This window comes from Hyla sarda, chromosome 1, assembly GCF_029499605.1.
Source record: "Hyla sarda isolate aHylSar1 chromosome 1, aHylSar1.hap1, whole genome shotgun sequence".
Classification (NCBI taxonomy): domain Eukaryota; kingdom Metazoa; phylum Chordata; class Amphibia; order Anura; family Hylidae; genus Hyla; species Hyla sarda.
In genome coordinates, this window is record NC_079189.1 from 505,772,713 (window position 1) to 505,779,881 (window position 7,169).

Genomic DNA, 7,169 nt, shown 5'->3' on the forward strand with positions numbered 1-7,169 from the left:
GACTCTGTCACGTCTGTCACATGTGCTTTCATCTATGAAGAGCGCAGGGTGCCAGTGGCGAATTTGCCAATCTTGGTGTTCTTTCAAAGGCCAAACATCCTGCATGGTGTTGGGCTGTAAGCACAACCCCTACCTGTGGATGTCGGGCCCTCATACCAACCTCATCGTTTAAGGGGACACATGCACATTTGTGGCCTGCTGGAGGTCCTTTTGTAGAGCTCTGGCAGTGCTCCTCCTGCTCCTCTTTGCACAAAGGCGGAGGTAGCGGTCCTGCTGCTGGGTTGTTGGCCTCCTCCACATCTCCAGATGTAATGCCCTGTCTCCTGGTAGCGCCTCCATGCTCTGGACACTATGCTGACAGACATACAAAACTTTCTTGCCACAGCTCGCATTGATGTGCCATCCTGGATGAGCTGCACTACCTGAGCCACTTATGTGGGTTGTAGACTCCGTCTCATGCTACCACTAGAGTAAAAGTACCGCCTGCATTCAAAAGTGACCAAAACATCAGCCAGGAAGCATAGGAACTAAGAAGTGGCCTGTAATCACCACCTGCAGAACAACTCTTTTATTGGGAGAGTCTTGCTAATTGCCTATAATTCCCACGTGTTGTCTGTTAAAATTTGCACAACAGCATGTGAAATTGATTGTCAATCCATGTTGCTTCCTTATTGGACAGTGTGATTTCACAGAAGTGTGAATGACTTGGAGTTACATTGTGTTGTTTAAGTGTTCCCTTTAGTTTTTTTGAGCAGTGTATTATAGAAGAGGAGGAGGCAGAACTGCGTTCCTTACAGAAAGAACTTGAAACACATAAAACAACTGTTCTTCCATTCCAGGGACATAAAGACTTTAAAGATCTAGAGGAGAAAATCCTCACTAAACTGGATAGGATGTTTCACAGACGACCTGCTTATTATTTGGAAGGGTACAAGGAAACAATATGAACTTTTTGTTCAGTATATCAACGAAAACAATCTAAACTTAAAATTTACATCTCATTATGACCACCAAAAAATAAACTTTCTTGACATTACAGCAACAGCAAATGGGGGAAAATATAGACTTCAGCCCATATTGTAAAGACACAGCTACGTACTCTATTTTAATGCCCACGTCATGCCACCCCAAACACGTCACACAAAACATTCATATGGCGAATTATGTAGGTTAGAAAGAAACTGTACACACGAAACCACATTCATACAAGAAGCAGAACAACTTAATAACTGACTAATGGAGAGAGGATATACAACTAAAAACCTAGCGGAGGCTATGGAAAAAGTTAGTAAAAAAGATTGTAAAAGTAATCTCATCAGTAGGAAAAAAGAAAAAGATAAACATATACAGGACATACTAACAACAACGTCAAAGAGAAACCAGTATTTGTCACTGCATATAGTGCCCAGTTTGCATCTATTAAACAGATTATTGTGAAATATTTGCCTGTATTGCAAGTGGATCCTATTTTAAGAGAAATTACTACATCGGGTGTGAATGTAGTCTCTGGGATCAGTACTTTCTCCGAGCAATTTTGGTGCATGATAGTTATAATTCTTTGAAAGTAGTAAAATAAAATAAAACCTAAATAAATTAGGTATACTTGTAACCGTATGGACCTACAAAATAAAGATAAGGTGTCATTTATAGTGTTGAGCGGCATAGGCCATATTCGAATTCGCGATATTTCGCGATTATATGGACGAATATTTGTTATATATTCGCTGAATTCGCATATTCGTAATATTTGCGAAACGAAAATTCGCATATGCGGAAATTAGCATATGCAAAAATTAGCACAAGTGAAAATTCGTACGCCAGTCTCACACAGTAGTATTAGAGCCTTCTTTACACCACACAAGCTGGAAGCAGAGTGGAATGATCTCTTTGATGTGTACTGTGAATGAAGAAAAAAATGAATATTCGTAATTGCGAATATATAATGCTATATACGCGAATATTCGCAAATTCGCGAATATGCGATATTCGTGAATAAAATTCGATTTGCGAATATTTGTGAGCAACACTAGTCATTTATACTGAAAAAATCACTGCACAAATATTTTTTGTTTTGTTTTGCTGTAAATTTTGGTATGAGATAATTGATGTCATTACACAGAACAATTGTTGAAGCAAAAAAACAAGCTCTTATATGGGTCTGTAGGTGCAAAATTGAAAGGGTTATGAATTTTAGAAGGGGAGAAGGAAAAAACGAAAGTGCAAAAACAAAAATTGGCCTGGTGCTTAAAGCCAAAATGGGCTTGGTCCTTAAAGGGGTACTCCGGTGAAAACCTTTTTTCTTTCAAATCAACTGGTGGCAGAAAGTTAAACATATTTGTAAATTACTTCTATTAAAAATTATTATATATACCTCGTCCGGCATCCGGAACGTTATTAGCCCCTAGCTCTTGACAAAGCTGACTTGCTCAGCGAAACGTCGGGGGGGGGGGGGGGGGGCTAGCTAATATTTTAAACAGTGGTTAGGTAGCTGGTAGTAGCAATATTTAAGCCTGACACAGATTCGGGTAGTAAACTATACACCAAAGAAGAGAGAACAAGTCCAGCTCACCACCTGTACCGCTGTGTCTCGGACACGTGTAGACCAGCACGTAGTAGAAAGAGAAGAGAAGGTGTCCAGAACTCGGCATGCGGTAAAAACGACTGCTTTATTCTTTGTCAATGGGACACAAACACTGCAGCATGGACAATAGTGACGCATTTCAGCGGAACATTTCCGCCTTAGTCATACATGGCTAATGCGGACATGCTCCGCTGAAACGCGTCACTATTGTTCATGCCGCAGTGTTTGTGTCCCATTGACAAAGAATAAAGCAGTCGTTTTTACCGCATGCCGAGTGCTGGACGCCTTCTTCTCCTTTGCCTAAACTATACACCGTATATCTATAAACAAGTGTCAGTTTGAGCACTATATGTAGGAGAGGGTTTTTCCTGACCTAGTAAAACCGCTGATAATTTTAAGTGTTTGTCTATAGGGTATTTTTGTATTTTGCATTTTAATAAGGATATTGATAAAGTATTGATATTTTAAAGGGGGGGGGGGGGGGTTCTAGTAAGGGTTGTCCCCGCAAGGGGTCTCACCCCTTAAAGGTTGTTTATGATTAATTGCCCTGGAACCTCAGGGATCTTTTTTCTGGTTTCACACTAGAGGGTGGACAAGACAAAACATCAAGGGCAAACTAGTTAAGTTTTGGCCAATGGTCTAATCTGGTGACCCAGAAGTCCATGGGGTCTGGGCTCATTGGGGGAGATTTATCAAAACCTGTCCAGAGGAAAAGTAGCTGAGTTGCCCATAGCAACCAATCAGATCGCTTCTTTCATTTTACAGAAGCCTTTTAAAAAATTAAAGAAGCGATCTGATTGGTTGCTATGGGCAACTCAGCAACTTTTTCTCTGGACAGGTTTTATAAATCTCCCTCATTGTGTCTGTCATTTAAAGGACACTGCTGAGGTAGGCCTCAACCCGGTTGTTCAGGTGGTGGTTCACATCCCTGTGATGACGATTGATGTCAGATAGAAATACTGGATAGAGAAACTAATCATCATGTGCTCCAATGTGAAAATGCTGCTGCTGCTACTGCTCCTGCCTCTTGCAGGGGTAGTGCTGGCAGAGAGTGTGGATCATTGATTCAGTGGAGAGCAGGTACTGGACCCCCATTCCCCAACTGTTTGGTGCTAGAAAGCCGTGGCAAGCTGGCTGCACAGCTTCTCCTCATACAAATTCAATTTAGCCTCCTTCTCAGAAGGTGAGAAAATTGTCCCCATATTGGCTTTACATTGAGAGTGCCTATAACTGTGCATGCAAGAAAGCATCCAGCTAGCCATCCTTGCCATCTTTTCTGAGAGCCCAGATTGTTCCGCCTCCATCCCATATTGCCAAGGTAGGTCATAGTCCTTGTCCTCGCCATCATCAGTATTGCCTTGCGTGGGGACCTCGTCTCCTATTCCTTCAACAGAGTCCATCTCCAAATCCTCCTACTTCTCCTCAAGTCCCATTTACTCTACCTCCTTATCCAACTCCTCCTCCTCAAGGAGAACATCCAAACTGCTGCCAGCCAGATGTAAACTCTCCTCCATCCTTCCTTCTTCAATCATCACCATTAGTGTTGCTCGCAAATATTCGCGAATATAGCACTATATATTCGTAATAACGAATATTGTTTCTTTTTTTTTTCACAGTACACATCAGTGATCACCCCTCTCTGCTTCCAGCTTGTGTGGTATAAAGAAGGCTCTAATACTACTGTGAGAGACTGCGGGGCGAATTTTCGCATATGCGAACATTTGCATATACAAATTTTAGCATATGCAAATTTTTGCTTAAGCAAATTTTTGTATATGCAAATTTTCGCATATGCAAATTTTCACATATGCGAAAATAAAGCACGATTATTACGAATATGCGAATTTAGCGAATATATGATGAATATTCCTCCATATATTCGTGAAATATTGCGAATTTGAATATGGCCTATGCCGCTCAACACTAATCACCATGAGCATTTGCTCTAAAAGGAATATCAGCAGCATTGCATCACTAATTCCACTGTTGTCCTTCCTTACAAACCTTGTAGCTTCTTTGAAAGACCTAAGCACACCATATGTGTCCCTGATTAGCTTTCAATCCCTTAACTGAAAGTCACACTGGCTGGAAAAATCATCTTTCTGCTGCATTAGGAAGTCTGTCACTGATTTGCGATGCTGGTACAGGCGGTCCAACATGTGTAGTGTTGAGTTCCATCATCTTGGAACGTCACAAATAAGGAAGTGTGAAGGTTGACCATTTTGGCACTGTATGTGAAGGAAGGCATGTTTAAAAGCATATGAATGGCTGACCAAACACACATTTTTCTGCATATATCCAGCCAGTGCATTTAATGACAAGATTTAGCACGTGTGCCAAACAGGGATACTGTGTGATGCCACCTAGACGCAGCGCATTGGCAATAATTTTGCTGTTATCGGCAACCATGTTTCCTAATGTTAGATCACGATCAGAGAGCCAGTGGGAAACTTCCTGTTGCAGACAAGGCGGTCTCCCTTCCTGACATAGGGGATGAATATCTAGACCTATATTAACTCCCTTATCTATGGGTTAAGCCCAGGAATAAATACTCTATCTCACATCACTGCTGTCTGCCCGACTTTTTGCTGTGGCCATCTTTGCCCTACATCTGGGGCTTGGGCCTCTGTTGATCTATATCTGAACTCAGAGGGTTACTAGCTCTGTTATCTAATATATCTGTCAGGGGTCTGTACATCTAAATATCTACATCAATGCACCATAAGTGAGAACAGATGTATTTTTGCAAATAGTCCTATTCAACTATTATGGACCATCTTATGTCACCTATATCTATATGTATCTGCTTTATGTGTTTTGAGGTTGACCACATTGTATTATACTAAATATATGTCTGTCCCTATCTGACTTTGAGCTGACAGCTATTAACCCACGGACACTTGCACTAATAACACTAATATCTATTCCTGTATATGCTATGTCTCTATTAACATTGTTATGTGTATATGTCTAATATTGTTTGTATTGTGGATCCCTCTCATTCCCTGATGAGCCAACATTACCTTGTGGTGCAAAGCGTAGGCTAGAGAGGCCTGTTTTCACATCTTTTTCATTGTAATATATTGTTCCCATACCCCATCCACACTTTATAGTAGGAGTTCCCCCCTAGATACGTAGGGTCCTCAGTGTAGTATATCACCTGTACCCCATCCCCCATCCCAGCATATACTAATTGTGTGTTTTTTGAGATTTTTGTATCGAATAGCTTAATAAATGTATGATTTTATTTTATCTTGCGCCTAATTGGTGAATAATGGTTCTAGAGTTTCTGTTGCAGACAAGGCAGCAGCTCCTCTGCTCTGTGGCTTTTCTCGCCCAGCTCTGCAAGTGTAACAGAGTGACAGCGCTTGATTTTTGCACCAATGAAAGGAGAGGGGGGGGAGCAGGTTAAGGAATGCTATACCTTTTTGGGCGATGCAAAATATCCATGGAGGAGAACCCACATGTGGAGGAAGATAGGCAGGTGGTGTCAGTAGTTGAACCTGATCTGCACAACCATGGAGGTGTCATTACAATTTCCTGGCCTTGTTCTGCAGGATTTTGACCCATTGGGCTGTAAAATACATATATTGGCCCTGACCGTAACTTCTACTCCATGTTACTACTGTGGCATGCACTGTTCTGCACACATACAACTGCATGAAGTGGCGCATCCTCTCCAGCACCTGATTGTGCAAAGCGGCAACTAGGTATGCACCACCTGGGCTGGGCACACCCCATTAGTTGTTTAAAGGCTATGGGGTCAACAAGCTTGTACAGGAGCGACTGCACCACAGTTGGCAAATTGGCAGTTGGCAAATTGGCCAAGTGAGAATTGAGCTGCACTACAACAGGGTGACTGGAGGAATACTGTTGCCTGGAGGACATAGCTTCCCCAATAGGTAACTGACAGGATTGAGAAGAAGGAGACAACACTTATGAGGAAAAGACAGATGATGTGCTGCCTGTGGCTGAGGCATGGCTGCATGACAGTTTTGAGGGATCTGGAGGACCATTACTAGCAGCAGCTGTAGCGTTTTCCTCATGCTGTGGGGAATGTCGACTATCGCATGCGGTCTTGTGGTGATGCTCCATATGCCTACATGAAAACATAGTTCCCACACTCCGACCCTGACAACAGCTTACTTTCAGTTTGCAGAGATGACAAAGTGCCATGCTGTCTGCATCTGGTAAGGTAGAAAAGAACTTCCATACAGAAGAATACCGGACAGGGGCTGCACCACCTGACTGTGCCCCTCCTCTGGAAGTTTTTTTTTTATAAAGCCTAAACATAAAGCAGCGTCGCTGTCACCTAAGCTCTGTTATGTTTCACAAGTCTTCTTCCCCTACCTTGGCTATGCTCTTTTGCTCTTAACATGTAAGCTGCTCCTCAACTTTCCATGTCCTGTCCAACACAGCATCATCCTCAACATCAAACTCCTCATCCACACCACTCTCCTCAGCATGAACGTCTTGGGCTCCTTGCTCGCCCTCAGCATGGCCACCATGACGCCTTACAGTATTACTAGTGATACGCTGATTCCACCTCCACCACCTCTGCAGCACACTCCAAAGCTTGACTAGCCTC